We start from the raw sequence: 16,285 nt of genomic DNA, 5'->3' as shown, positions 1-16,285 counted from the left end.
TCCATTCCTGTCTCAGAACAGCAGCTCCTTCCTTCTGACATTCCAAGCTCTCCTTGACTGGAAAATGATCTCAGCACATTCTTCTGTGGATTTTGCTGCTCCAGGAATTGTCCAACCAACCATAGGTCCAGACCAAAACTATGTTCCAAGATGGAATGTAAATTCCTTATAACTGGGAATGTTATGTCACCTCTCTGCTGACCTGCTTTACTTATAGGAAACTGAGGGTGATACTCATACTCTTCTTCATGGGTTTGTTATAAAGAGAACATTTTTAAAGCTAAAAGCAGCTTACAAATATGATATGTAATTATTTTTCATATTATTAAACTAGTGTTTTCCTCTGATATGTAATCAAAAAATTAATTAAGAGATTCTTGTCATTCCAGAGCTCTGTGATTCTGGTAGTTACAAGTACTCTAAGATCTGGCAACAGATTGGATAATTGACATATGTAGACTTACCTTGATAAGTTTGGAGAAGCTCCTTGAGGGCAGGAGCTATTTTTCTTTGTTGGTTTTATTTTGTTTTGGTTTTGTATTAGTTGTTTCTGTCATATGATAAAAAGGAGTTAATAAATATTTATTATTATGGGATGCAGCTCAGTGGATACAGTGCTTGACTCACAGTGAGAAAGAACTAAGTTCAAATAATTCATTCTAAAATGAAGTAGGAGGAAGAATACTTTAATCATATCAATAGGAGGGTCAACTAGGTGGCACAGGGGATAAAGCACCAGCCCTGGATTCAGGAGGACCTGAGTTCAAATCTGGCCTTAGACACTTGACATTTACTAGGTATGTGACCCTGGGCAAGCCACTAAACTATATCTCAATAGGAATAGCATGTCCCTATAAAGAAATAATACAATTATTATCTACAATTTCCTATAATGAAAACACCTTAGGAAAGTAATGACATAACTTTCCAATTCATATGGCAGATTTGGGACTCCTTTACATTTACACATTATTAGAACAAAGAAGTGACATAAATAGATGTATACAGATCTTTTAGATGCACACATCTAGTCATAACCTCTCAATGGCTCTCCATTTCCTACTGAGTAAAGTTAGCACTTTTTAATCTTGCATTTAAGGGTCTCCAAAATCTTGTACCAATCAACATTTCTAGACTAATCTCATGTCAGAACTCTCCAAGTATTCTATTTTCCAGTCAAAATAGGATATTTGCTTATCCCCAAATGTTCCCTCTGTCTCATTCTTCTGTAGTTCTGATTATTCCTTTTCCTTGATTTGCAATATTATCTACTCTCAAACCCTTTTGTATGTTAAACTCAGAATAAACTGGTAAATATTTAATAACTAATTCACAGTGAAAATTTAACAATCAGCTTTTTCAAGCCAGTTTGTGCTGACTCTAGGACTTGTAATTCTTTAAAAACACCTCAATCAGGAAGCTGTCACTGATTCATCAATTTGTAAGTAACCCTATTCTTGGAATCACAAAGTACTTTTTACTTAATAAACTTATTGTATATAACTGTGTGTTATAGTATTGTCCATGTGGTATAACTCCATGCTGGAAAGTAATTTGGATGACATCAAAAATCATTACCTATACTATCTACCAAACCCATTCCCTATAGCTTGAAAAATACTTCTCTGTATATGCTTAATGATATTGTAATTGATTTTAATGTAATTTCCTTATTTTACATTTTCTATTAACAAGTATTTATATTATGCCCCCTTCAATCCTTTTTCTATTAAAAACAAATAAAACAAACCAAAAAAAGCAACTTTATAACAAATACATCAAACAAAACAGATTCCTGCATTGACCATGTCCAAAATTATCAGTCTTATAAAAATTTAAAAGTTTGGTATTATACCATGAAATCATGTATTTTTCAATTGGTGCAAAGAAAATATAAGTTTCAGGTATTAATTTATTCTGCTTTGATCTCATTTTAGAAAAAAGAGTAAAAAATTATGAAAATTATTTCAAGTCCATAAATTCTGAATGTTCTACCATTATCCCTTTATAAATTGCCCTAAGCTTGTTAGCATCAAATGGAACTAGGTTCTTCAAAATGCTAAGGAGGCATGATAGCCTCCATTCCCCCCACCCCCTTTTGGAATCTTAGGAATATTTGAAAAAAACTGTCTAGAAAATACAAATAGGTAACCACAAGTCTCACTGGCTATATATGCTTAACACAGTGCCTGGCAAATTATAAGCACTTAATAAATGTTTATTGATTATTGTCTGGCTGACATCAATCATATGAGTGTAAAAAATACTTTCAATTATCTAGAATAATGGCTTAAACAAATTTAACAGGGAATTACTTAATAGGGAAAAATCCTATCTTCTACTTAAGTTTAAAAAAAGTTAGTGGAAAGTAATAGATATTTATAAATAACAGTTCATCTTGAAAAAAAAAAGTTGAGCTTTAAGTGCATTGTATTAAGCTCATTATGCATAATGAGTACAATATGGCACCTCAAGGAGAAGTATGATTTTATATTGAAATGACAGCACTATCTTTCAGAATGAAAGAGTTAATAGTTCTGCTGCAATTTACCTTTTTCAAACCAGCTTTGAGTCATTGTATAAATTTGTGCATATCACATTTTAGAACAGACAATTGCAACCTAGAACACACCCAGAATAAGGTAATGAAAAAGCTGAGGGAAACTGGTAACCAAACAATGACTGTTTGAATTAATAGAGAACATTTTTTTCCCAGGAAAAAGAAAAGACCTGGGAGGGACAAGCATTTTATGGGCTGCCGTGTTGAAGAATTATTATACTCATTATATTCTTGGACCTCTTCAGAGAGCAGAACTGATACTGATGGGTAGTAATCATATGGTGGCAGATAACCTCAGTACAGAGGAGTTATCACAGAGGAGTGAAATACTAAACTAATTTATGAAATGTTGGCAAGACCTTTTCCTTCTCTGACCCCATCTGCAAAAATTAGGAGTCTTGCCAAATTGTCTAAAATATCTACTATCTGGAAAGAGCTACTATTTACTGTAAATGGACTTCCTCAATTTTGAACTTGCCAATGAAATAGCCTTTTATTTAGGTGGCCTGGTAAGTCCCCTGCCAGAAAACGTACAACCACTATCAGAGATACTGTGAAAGAGTTGTTTTGTTTTGTTTTGTTTTTTTGGGGGGGGTTGTTTTTATTTTATTGTTTTTTCCACATGAGATAAGAGTTTCCAGTTAAAGTCCCATCCAATTCAACATTCTATCCATTTCAAAGATTCCATAATTCAATGTAACTCAATACTCAAAAATTTACATACCTGTTACATTCAAATCCATGTTCATCAAAACAAATTGTTTGAATTGACATTTAATCTTTATAAAGCAAAATATTTACCCTTCAAAGTGAATGTATAAATTGAGCCCTAAGTCATGTTTTTACTTGTTCTTTTTTTTCTGCATTATAAGACCCTCTGAAGATCCTTAATATTTCTGGTTCTGCTTCAATAAGCTAAAGAGGATTTATTCTAGATTTCTTTATAGCTGGAATCATACATCATCATATTTACACAGAATAGGAAGATTAAACAAAATAAAGCAAATGAAATGGCTGATCTTCATCTAGTATGTTGCATACAATATGTTCATAGTACCTCTTCCCCTCTGTTTATTATCAAAATTCTGTAAGATAAGTTCTATGCCTTTTGCTATTCTCAATTTTAAATTAGGGTAACTGATGCTGAGAAAATTTATAATAGTCAGGATGATAGACCTAGTTTAGCCTTCCAGAGCTTCTTAACATTTTTCCACTTGTGACCCCTTTTCACCCTTTTTTATTCAGCCCCAGTTATATATATATATATATATATATATATATATATACATACACACACATATACATATATATACATATATATATACACATATACGTATATATATATGTGTGTGTATATATATATATATATATGTATATAAATGTTTTACTGTTACCAGATTTTTTGTGACCCCCCCCCCACATTCAATTATGCAATCCCATATGGGGTTTAAGATGATTTGCTCTAGACATTTATGCCATAATGAAATAATACAGGCTGACCTAGGATCAGATCTTCCCTCTAGAAATGACATCTGAGAACTTTTGACCTTCCAACCTCTGAACCTTAGTTTCCTAAACCATCAGATATCTGCCTAACACCTCCTTTCAATTCTATACCTAAATTTTACTTCTCCCCAGTCTAACTGTGGATATCCTTCTACAACTTCTAGTCTTATAATACTTATTTTCCTTATCTAAAAGACTTCCTGCCTAACCCAAAATACTGCCTGGATCATATTTGATTAGCACAAGCCCCGTTCCTGCAATTCCCTGGTAAATGAAATCCTAAAACTGCATATGTCCTATTTAACATTCATTATTTATTTTCTGTACTTTTCTCATGATGTACATATACATCTATCTACATGTGATGAGGTTGGTGGTGGTTATCCTCATTATCTATCTGTACCCCAACTATTCACTATATGAACATAATGCATCTATCACTTAAATTATCTTTGAATCCTGAAAGTAACTTTATTATAGAGGGAGATAACTTTTCTACTGGCTGCTGTATCTATTGAACCCTCAATGCTGCATATAAAATATAAACAAAATCAATCACCATTATCCGTTAAAATAAAATATAATTGATGATATACAAGGAGTATGCCAAGAGAGAGAGGAAAGAGAATTGGTACACTGATAGAACATTCACACCTAAGGAGTTAAGAAAGGTATGGACAGTTAATGAAGGAGACAAAGTAAAAAATAATTGAAAAGAGAAAATAACGAGATGAGTTTGTTGCCTCTGAAGACAAAGACAAAGACAGAAAGTGTGAGGTAAAGGTGGTGCTTAATAGTGTCAAGGACTGCAGAGAAGCTAAGAAAGATGAAACCTGAAAAAAATAAAGTACACTGGATTTGCTGATTAAAAGATAATGATACATCAGAGAAAATATTGATATGACAAAGAGAAAAAAATTTGATTGCCAGTGATTGAAGAGGGATAAAGTAAATAAGTAACAATATTAATATTTATATAGTACCTACTCTGTATGATGCTATCATTTACAATTATTTGCTCATGTGATCATCCCCCAAACCCAGGAAGGCAAATACTATTATTATGCTCTCTTTCCAGATGATAAAATAGATGTAAATGGGTTAAGTGACTGGACCAAGGTCATACAGTGATAATGATAATTAATAATGTAAGCAACCATATAGAGCATCTGCCATGTGCCAAGCACTTTACAATTATTATCTCACTTGATATCTCACAACAACCCTGGGATATAGGCGCTATTATTTTGCCCATTTTATAAAGGAAGACACTGAGTAAACAGGCTAAGTGACATGGTTACATAGTTAGTAAATACCTGAAGACAGATTTTGACTCTTCTTTCTGACTCTAGCCCTGACATTCCCTCCACTTTATCACCTAACCATCTAGTGAATAAATAAAGAATTTTTTGATTAGGCATTAAAAAAAATTTTTAGCTATGAAAATGGAGATGGAGAAATAATTTTAGCCACATGGAATAGAAACAGTAAGGGAAGTCTGATTTTTTTTTCTTTGTAATGTATTGAGGAAACCTGAGGATATTTGTGGGCAGATGAGAAGAAACAAGTGGAAAACAATGAGAATATATACAAGAAACAGGAAATGATTTTAAAAAATAACATGGGAGGGAATGGAATCAAGAGTACAAGTAGTGAGATTAATAGGGGCATCTCTTCTGAGATATTGAGAGACATAGAGTGAATAATAAATCTGAGAAAGTTTGAAGAATCAAGTAGGACAGTTGGGAAATTGATGTTAATGACCTCAATCTTCCCAGTGAAATATGAGTCTAGCTGTTCTGAACTAAGTATGGAAGTGATGTGGAGTAGAGGTTAGGAGGAATAGATTAGAAGATAGTGTAGGGGTAGCAAAGTGGCACAGTGGATAAAGCACTGGCCTTGGTTTTAGGAGGACCAGAGTTCAAATCTGACCTCAGACACTTGACACTTTCTAGCTGTGTGACCCTGGGCAAGTCACTTAACCCCAACTGACTCACCAAAAACATAATAATAATAATAAAGAATATAGTGTATATGGGGCATTCTTCTTGTACTTAAAACAGTGAGATGATAACGAAAATTGGAAAGTGAGTCTAATAGCATTTTGACATCATGTTTCAGCATAACTTGAAGTAGAATGACATATAGAATTTGCACAATTAACCTAGTAATTAATATATTATTAAATTGAGAAAGTATTTAAAATCATATTTTTCCAATGAGTAGTGGTATGGCTAATATCATTGGTTTGAGTATCTATGAGGCTTTTTTTAACGTGCAATGCCATGCTTCCATCCTATGAGGGTTTAGAATTCTTGATTTCAAGATGGGCAGAGATAGAGAGTTGCTTAATAGACATGATGTCCATGAAATGTATCATAAAAATGGATTTTTTAAAATATAAGCTTTGTACTTCAACCAGAATTCAACAAAGCATTCTCTAGCTGTTGTAGTTGATTAATTTTTTTTTCTGAATTACAGAATGTATTTATTCTAATTCTATACTATTATCATTTTCCTATATAAGACTTTAAAATTCATCAGAGTTCATGTTTCAGGTTAAATAAATTTATTCTTATCTGAAACAAGTTCTACTGAATTTTCCCACAGGATTGAGTATGCAACAGTAAAGTCATTGTTCGCATTTGGCTCTAAAACTTGATATTGTATCTGATCATTCTTTCAGCCATACTAAGAACCACTTTACTTTTAGTCCTAGAGTAATAAGAAATGAATTTCCTATTAGTATAGGAATACCTTAGGTCCATGGGCTTCTTGCACTATTAATAATTAAATTTCTAATGTTTTTATAAGCTGTTGTACAATAGGGAATTTGATGTTGAAATAAAATTAGCTAGTTATGTAATCTCCTTAATATATGCATAAATTTGAAGGACTAAGCTCCATGAAATCCATCCAGTTCCTACTTTATACATACCTGACACTCGAAAGGAGCACAGCAAAAGTACTGTACCAAGAATGAGAAAATGTGGGACCTTGTCTTGGCTCTATCACTAACATAATCTGTGACTTTGGGTAAATCATTTAGATTTTCTAGATCTTGCTTTCTTCATATGTAAAATAAACAGGCAAGACTAAGGAGAGTTGAACTCTAAAATTCTAAATCAATGGTATTTTATGTCAATTTATGAAAGTTAAAATGAATTAATTATGAAAAATTGGGTTATGAAATGCTACTTCTCATAAGACTGTGCTGGTAACTAAAGTTCTATTATTCATATATATCTTATTATTTATTTTTATCTGCCACACAGTTTTTCCATTTCTTTACTTTTTTGTAATGGGAAAAGTGGTGGAAAAATGTGGTTTTAATTTTGTTCTTTAATTATTCTTTTTAATCTTGAAAATGACCTTCTCAGGGATGGAAATAAATACCTTAAGAGTAAAAAATACTTTATAAATTCTTGATTTCAAATTATGAGAGAAGAATAAATCAGAGGAACTAAGATGTTTCTTTTATTTTTTATGGTAAAACAGACTTAATATCTTTTTCCCCTTTATCTTATTTTCTCATTTACATTGTCCTTTTCTTTGCATCTTTCATTTATTTTCTTTTCTTCCCTCCTCCTGATTACATCATCTTCAAAAACAGACGGTTTGAAGTTAACTCATCCAAGCATCTATGCTGTGAAGGGATCCAGTCTATAACATTTCAAAGACATCTGCTAGCCTACATATTCAAAAAAAGCAGGGGCAGCTAGGTGACACTGTGGATAAAGCACTAGCCCTGGATTCAGGAGGACCTGAGTTCAAATCCAGCCTCAGACACTTAACACTTACTAGCTGTGGGACCCTGGGCAAGTCACTTAACCCTCTTTATCCCGGGGGGGGGGGGAGGAAGCAGTAATTCTGAATTAAGATCATTACATTTTTACCTAAGTTGAATGTTTGGGAAGTTCTTCTGTGCTGTCAAAAGAGTCTCTCCTTCAATTCTTCATCATTGCCTCATCTTATTACAGAACACAAGCTCCAGCAAGTCCTACCAACATAAAAGGCTTTAGGCAGAGGTCCAGTGATAAACTATCTATCACTTGAAGGGCAGCCTAACTAGTGAGAGATACATTACAATAAGGATCGTCAATTGGTAATTTGTTATTTTGGAAGGTGATGTGATAGTGATAATAGAGTTTGTTTCATGTCCTAGTCACAGCAATTTGAAGAATTATATCATAAAGGAGCATAAGGATGATCATCCATGAGGGGTTGGGTGGAGAAATTATGGAGAAGTTGTGACCTGCATAGGACTAGACATAATTATCAAATCATGGATTCTTGAATTATTGAAATAATATTGTCTTGAAAGATGGCAATAGGTATCATATGATAGATAAAAAGATAAATACATATAGATGAAGGATGGATAGATACAGAAGATAGATAGAGATAGACAGACAGTCAGATAGATAAATAGATAGATAGGTAGATAGATAGATAGATAGATAGATAGATAGATAGATAGATAGATAGATAGATAGATGATAGATAGATAGATAGATAGATAGATAGATAGATAGATAGATAGATAGATAGATAGATAATAGCATCATTTCAAGTAGTTGTCCATTCCTTGACATTGGGAAAAGAGGGTAGTTCAGCTGTGGGAATTAGCACCAAGGAACAGGAGATACAGAATGAATGAACTGAGCTCCAAAGCAGTGATGAACAAAAGTCCACTGGAGGCTTCATTATATTATATTCATCATATTATAATCTGGTGAATATAATAGAAATCAGGGAGACATATGTGGGAACCAAGCTAGAGATGAACTAGAGGAAACATATGTACCCCTTGCAAATACTTTCAAGGACATTGAATTTTAAGTGAAAAGGATATCCCAGGATAAGTGATGGTACAGGAGGGTGGAGAAATCATTACCTTTGACCTACTCTTTGGTAATGAGTATCTTCATATTTAACTACACTGGGCTCAGATACCAAACAAATAACCCTTTCATCAAGCTTGTACTTTAAGACCTTCCACCTTTGTGGGACCTGAGAGAATTTATGTATTAGTGGCAGACATTTCCAGAATCCAGGATGACCTTTTTGGTAAGATGTGCCAACCACAAAGAATGTTAATGTAGGGGACAACATACAGTGTGATTAGTGGGATTAACAGTTTGTTTTTTTTTTTTTTTTGCTGTTGTTGTTATTGTTGTTGTTAACAAGCAAATGGCACAAAAAATGTTGCAGTAATTAGCAAGTCTTGAGGATGTTATTTGACTTCATTCAAAAACTAATTGACATAAAGATTGTAAATAGTTTAAGAAAAGAACTAATTTTGAGGGTCCTATTCCAACTCTTTGGGGAAGATTACATGTCATTTTAGTGTACATATTCCAATCTCTACATGCTTCTTTTCTCAAATAAATCTTCATATGGAATTAACAAGGTTTTCTTTTGACCATCAAGTACATAATCACAGCAACCCAAGTTCTCACTCTCATTAAGAGCTAGATGGCTTCTGTTTTGAAAGAAAAAACATACTCATCCTTCACTATGTTCACTTAGTAATGAGGCAGACAGAGACAAAGACAGTGACTAAAATAGTGCTTCACATAATATTGTAGAAGTAAATGTGATCAAGCATAATATCAGATGGCTTCAATAATGTATTGCATGTTTTGAATGCAACCAAATATTTTGATACATGCCACACAAGTTTTATTACTAATTGCATGTTTTCTGGTTCTTATGTTTCAATTGTATTGGTATTTGTTTATCCACTAATGTTATGCATATATCTTTATTATAGGACCCCCTAAACAATGCATTTCTTTCTCATGTCTTATGCTTATTTACATATGGAAAAAGGATATTAATATACTGTTTCAATGAGTGCATGTGATAGGTCCATATCTTACCAACCACTTAGGCATTGAAACATCATGTGAGCAGGGGGCAGAGCCAAATTGGAGGAGGAAAGGTTGTGACTCCCACAAGCTCCAGATAAACCCATCCACTCATGCTCAAATAATGTGGTAAAAACAAACAAACAAAAAAAGAGAACAGCCTAATGCACACAAGAACAGAGTGAGATTTTTCTCAGCAAAAGAGGGCAATTATGATCACCTACTTATCAGGCTGAGCAGCTCAGCACACAGTCTGGACCCAGCCAGGGACAAGGCTTCCAGCACCTGTCAGAGTCTTCAGCAACAGCAGCTTCTGAGGCTCGAATCAGGGACTGGTGAGGGGGTTTGGTGGTAGACCAGGGTGAAGTGGAGGCAGTCTCTGCTGAAGTTGGGGCCAATAGCCCTGAGTCTGAACCACTGAGCTGAATCAAGTGGTGGTGGCCCAGTTGGGGAGGGCCACAGGCACACCAAGCTTCCAAACATAGAGAATCACAGTTCAATCAGACTTCTGTTTCTGGGTCAAAGAGAAAGCAGCTGTAGCTACTCACAAGCCAGGCTGACTGAGAAGAAGCCCAATCACCTCCTGGGCCATGCTGTAGCTTGAACAGTGTGTCCTGGAAGCAGCACTACACTTTAAGAAAGAATTAAAAGCCAAGAAATAATAGTAAGCTAGGATGAGTAGGCAAAGAAAGCAAAAGACCATCAAAAACATCTTTGGGGGAAAGGTAGACCACAATACACCCTCAGAAGAAGAAGATAGTAACAGGGTCAAAGCTACAACATCCAAAGCTTCCAAGAAAAATATGAACAGGTCTCAGGCCATGTAAGCTCTCAACAGGGACTTTGAAGAGAAAGTATGAGAGATAGAAGGAAGATTTAGAGAGAGGGAGGAAAGAATGGAAAGAGAAATGAGAGCAATGCAGGAGAGTCATTAGAAAAAAGTCAAGAGTTTGAAAAGCCAAATGGAAAAGGAGATTAAAAAACTGCCTGATGAAAGTAACTGCCTAAGAATTAGGATTGAACAAATGGAAGCTAGTGACCTTATGAGAAACCAAAACACAGTAAAGCAAATCAAATTGAATGAAAAAACAGAGGGCAATATGAAATATCTCCTTGCAAAAACAGCTAACCTGTAAAATAAATCTAGGAGAGATAATTTGAAAATCATTGAAATACCAGAAAACCATGACCAAAACAAAAGCTTAGACACCATCCTCCAAGAGATTGTGAGGGAAAATTGACCTGATATTCTAGAAGCAGAAGCTAAAATAGAAATTGAAAGAATCCAAGGATCACCTCCTGAAAGAGATCCCAAAAGGTGTAAAAAAAATTATGATATCTAATCTGGAAAAATTTATCATTGTGTGCTATATGAAAAATTATAAGTATATGAAAAATTTTAAGTTTGGAAAAAATATAATTGGGTTGTAAGTCCCTTCATGGTCGCCATTCAAATGTAAAAATATTTTATTAACTTGCTGGCCTAATTTGGGGAGACTAATCTGACTGGAGGAATAATCTGGGGACTTTTGACTGGCTGGCTATCAGACTGCTATTGATTTCCTATGGGCCATTTATAAAATTTCCCCCACTGCTCCACTCCCAAAATTGATAAGAAAAAGATTAAGAAGCTTCTTAACTAAATAATCAAAGCAGAGTTTATTTATGAGATACAATTTAAACATAAAAATATAGGGAAATAAAATGTACAACCTGACTGCTTTCTGGCATGGCTCTTTCCACCCGCCATGCCAGAAAATTTTTAGCTTCCTCCTGCATACAAATGGACCTTCTTCTAGTGTTCTCCTAGTGCTCCAGTGTCCCCCTGGCCTCCTTTACCATCTCCCGTTCTGTCTGTCTGCTCTGTCAGTCCACCACCCCTTACTGTCTAGTTCCCTGGTATATATATTCCTTCTCTCCACTCAAACCTCAGGGATCCCTGGGACCCCACACATGCCAAAGTAGTCTGCCACCCTCACTAGGGCTGTGACTGGGGAAGCTCGACCACACCCAGGGGCCCATACCCCGTGCCCCCAAGCCATCTGACCTGGCATCCTGAAAAGCCCACAGGGATTTTTTGGCTCAGCAGAAGTGGATGGGGAGAGGCACTAGCCCTTCAAACAGAAAAAAACCCTAAGGGCCCAAGGATTTCTAATCTCAGCCCAAAGGTAGGGTCCTCAAATCAAAATCAATTTCCACAGCAAAAAACCTTCAGGAATCTTATAGCCAAATTCCATAACTCCCAGGTCAAGGAGAAAATATTGCAAGCAGATAGAAAAATGGAATTCAAATACTTCAGGGCTCCAATAAGGACAAGGAAAGATCTAGCAGCTTCTACATTAAAGGACTGGAGGACATGGAATATGATATTCCAGAGAGCAAAGGAACTGGGACTACAGCCAAAAATCACCTACCCAGCAAAACTGAGTATAATCTTTCAGAGGAAAAGATGGGATTTCAATGACAAAGAGGACTTTCAGGCATTTGTGATGAAAAGACCTGAACTGAATAGAGAATTTGACTTTCAAATACAAGACCCTGGAGAAGCAAAAAAAGGTAAACAGGAAAAAATGCTTCATGAGTGATATTAAAAGATCAAACTGTTTACATTGCTACATGGGAAGATAAAACTTTGAACTCATAAGAAGTATCTCAGTAAGGAATTCACAGAAGACACAGGTATGAACTCAAAATGAAGGGATGATATCTTTAAAGCATCTATGTTTTGTTCTTTGTGGGGCAGACAGGGTGGGGTGTGTTATGTCTGGGGCCAGATTTGAGCTTGGGGCCTCCTGGGACCAGGGCTGGTGCTTTGTCCACTGTGCCACCTAACTAACCCATGATGACATCTTTAAAATAGGGTTGAGGTGTAGGAGGAATAGACTGTGGGAAGGCGAAGGGGAAAGATGGTCTGGGGAGAGGTAATTCACATCAAAGAAACAAGAAAAAAGCTTATGGAGGGGAGGAGAAGAGGGGGAAGGAATTGGGGAGCGAGTGAACATTAATATCATCAGAATTGGCTCAAAGAAGGACTAACATACATATTCAAGTAGGTATAGTAATATATTTTTGCCCTGAGGGAGGGGAAGGAGATAAGGGGTGGGGGGAAAGAGGAGAAGGAGGGAAGGGCATATTGGGGGAGAGAGCAGTAAAAAGTGTTAAGGGCTAAAATTCTAGCTAGTCTGTCTAAAATATCTAATGAGTGGTCGCCAATAAATTATAAGCTTTAGCAAGAGTTAGGCTTTTAAGCATTTATTAAGGAAAAGAATAATTTGGTAAAGAGAGAGAGAAAGGCCTAGATTCCTATCTATTAAAGGGAGAGCACATTTCTAGCTCCGCTCTCCACCAGAGTCCAAAGGAAAGAGCGTGAGACTGAGCGCCAGTCTCTTCCTTCCTCCTCCCACTAGCCCGCGTCAGGAAGTGACGCCAAAGAAAAGACTCCTGGTCTTGCCCTCAAAGACCTTCGCTTCATGGGCAGAACTCTTCTACAGTTAGTATCCAGCAGGTGGCGTTATTCCAATCGTTACAAAAGCAAAATACTTTCAAAGAAGCTGAAGATGTTCTGCATTACTGCACAAGTATGACATACTGAATTGCTTGATTTCATAAGGAGGGTTGAGGAGGGAAGGAGGAAAAAAATTTAGAACACAGAAATATCTCAAAGACCTTAATCTCATCAGAGTGGGCTCATGAAGGGAATAATATTCACACCCAATTGGGAGGAGTAATCTATTTAGCCCTAGGGAAAGTAGGAGGGGAAGAGGATAAGGAAGGAAGGGTGAAAAAATGGAGTGCAGAGCCGGAAAGGAGACAGTCAGAAGTAAAACACTTTTGAGCAGGAATATGTTAAAAGAAGATAGAAAATAGAGTAAATATTATGTGAAGGGAATAGGATGGAGGGAAATAGTTATGATTAATTATAATGGCAAAATGTATGGTACCTACTTTGATGGGCTATTAGGAAGTAAATTCTCTGTCAAGTTTAAGGTACTATATGCAGTTTATGATGAACAGGATACTATCAGAAAAACCTGGAAAGACCTACATGAAATGAAGCAGAGTGAAATGTAATGTATACAAAATAACAGCAATAGTGTAAGATGATCTGCTGGGAAGCATGTAGTTATTTTCATCAAGGCAATGATCCAAAATAACCCTGAAGGAAAGAAGTGATAGTATCTGAAAACAGATGAAAAATACATTTGTTTTTCATTTTTTTTCCTCTTTGACAATTCCTTAATCTGAAGTGTTGTGGGTTTTTTTTGCCTGTTTTCCCTTAAAACCTAGCTAATGTGGGAAAGTTTTACATGACTAATCATGTATAACTTATTTTGAATTGCTTGAGTTCTTGTGGGTGGGGGTGGGAATGGAGGGAAGAAGAGACGTTGGAACACAAAGTTTTTAAAAATTGATGTTAAAATTTGTTTTTACATATATGTGATTAAAAGAGAATGTGTTTCTGAGCCAAGATAGCTGAGGAAAGGAAGTGACTTGCCTCAGCTCTCCCCAAGACCCCAATAAATACCTTCAAATAATGCTATAAGACAATTTCTGGATCAGAAGAAGCCACAAAAAGACAGAGTTAAATAATTTTTCAGTCAAAGAGAACTTAGAATGCTGAAAGGAAAGGTCTGTTTTACTGTGGTTAGAGTGTAGCACAGGTCAATACAGGCTGCAACAGCACAGAACCAGCCACAGCCACAACAAACCAGGAGCAGGCCTTGGGAGCCTCTGAATCATCAGGGGCAGAAACTGCTTCTGGAACTCAGCCCATGGAAGGCAAGGGGGTCAATCAATTGACCAGAAGGAGATAACATAGATCTTTTTGCTAGCACTGAATCAGGACTTTGTTATTTTCCCAATACTTGGATCCAGGTTCACAGTCTTGGGTGCTGTGTGGGTCCCAGGCAGGGGTTGAGTACAAGTACACAAGAAAATATAGCAATAGTGGAACAGGACTTTGTTCATAGTTCCAGGTCAGAAAAGCAGGCCTGTGGTTGCTTGCAGTCCAAAGCACAGACCAAGAGAGTAGTAAACATACCACTCCTTAAATCATACAACCTTGGAAGAACTAAAAACTTACAAATACCTGGAAGCATCTTTGAAAACAGCTACACAAAGCCCCTGAAGCTTGGGACAGTGCACTCTCCACCCCAGAAGCAGTGCCCCACTTTTAAAAAGTAGTAAAAGTCAAGAAACAGGTTGGGAAAATAAATAAACTGAAAAAAAATACTGTCTAGAGACAGTTTATATGGTAACAAGGAGGATCAAAATACAGAACACAAAATACAAAAAGAAGATAACAAAGTCAAAGCTCCTACATTCAAAGTTTCCAAGAAAAATATGAATTGTTCTCAGGACATAGAAGCACTCAAAAAAGACTTAGAAAATAAAGTAAGAGAGGTAGAAGAAAAACTGGAAAGAGAAATAAAAGTGATGCAAGAAAATCATTTATAAAACCATCAACAGCTTGGTAAAGGAGAATCAAAAATAAAAATGCTGAAGAAATTAACACCTTAAAAAAAGACTAGGCAAAATGTTAAAAGAGGTACAAAAAGCCAATGAGGAAAAGAATTCCTTGAAAAGCCAAATTGGCCAAATGGAAAAGGAGGTAAAAAAACTCTCTGAAGAAAATAACTCCTTAAAAATTAGGATTGAGTAAATGGAGGCTAATGACTTTATGAGAAACCAAGAAACAATAAAGCCAAACCAAAAGAAAGGGAAAAAAAATAGAAGGTAACATGAAATATCTCATTGGGAAAAAAAAAAAACACACTTGGAAAATATATCCAAGAGAGATAATTTGAAAATTATTGGACTACCTGAAATCCATGATCAAAAAAAAAAAAGAGCCTAGACATCATCTTCAAACAATTGTCATGGAAAATTTCCCTGATATTCTACAACCAGAAGGTAAAATAATTATCAGAAGGTAAAATTGAAAGAATCCACTGATCACCTCCTGAAGGAGATCTTAAAATGAAAACTCCCAGGAATAGTATTGCAATATTCCAGAGCTCCCAGATCAAGGAGAAAATATTGCAAACAGCTAGAAAGAAACAATTCAAGTATTATGAAGCCACAGTGAATACTAGATTTAGCAGCTTTTACATTAAAGGATTGGACAGCTTGGAATATGATATTCCAGAGGGCAAAGGACCTGGGATTACAACCAAGAATAACCTACCCAGCAAAACTGAGTATAATCCTTCAGGAGAAAATTGGAATTCAATGAAAGAGAGGATGTTCAGGCATTCTTGATGAAAAGACATGAGCCGAATAGAAAATTTGACTTCCAAATACAAGATTCTAGAGAAACATTAAAAAGGTAAACAGTGAAAAAAAG

This window comes from Dromiciops gliroides, chromosome 2, assembly GCF_019393635.1.
Source record: "Dromiciops gliroides isolate mDroGli1 chromosome 2, mDroGli1.pri, whole genome shotgun sequence".
NCBI lineage: Eukaryota > Metazoa > Chordata > Mammalia > Microbiotheria > Microbiotheriidae > Dromiciops > Dromiciops gliroides.
The sequence above is the reverse complement of the archived record's forward strand: the minus strand, read 5'-3'. Positions refer to the sequence as shown.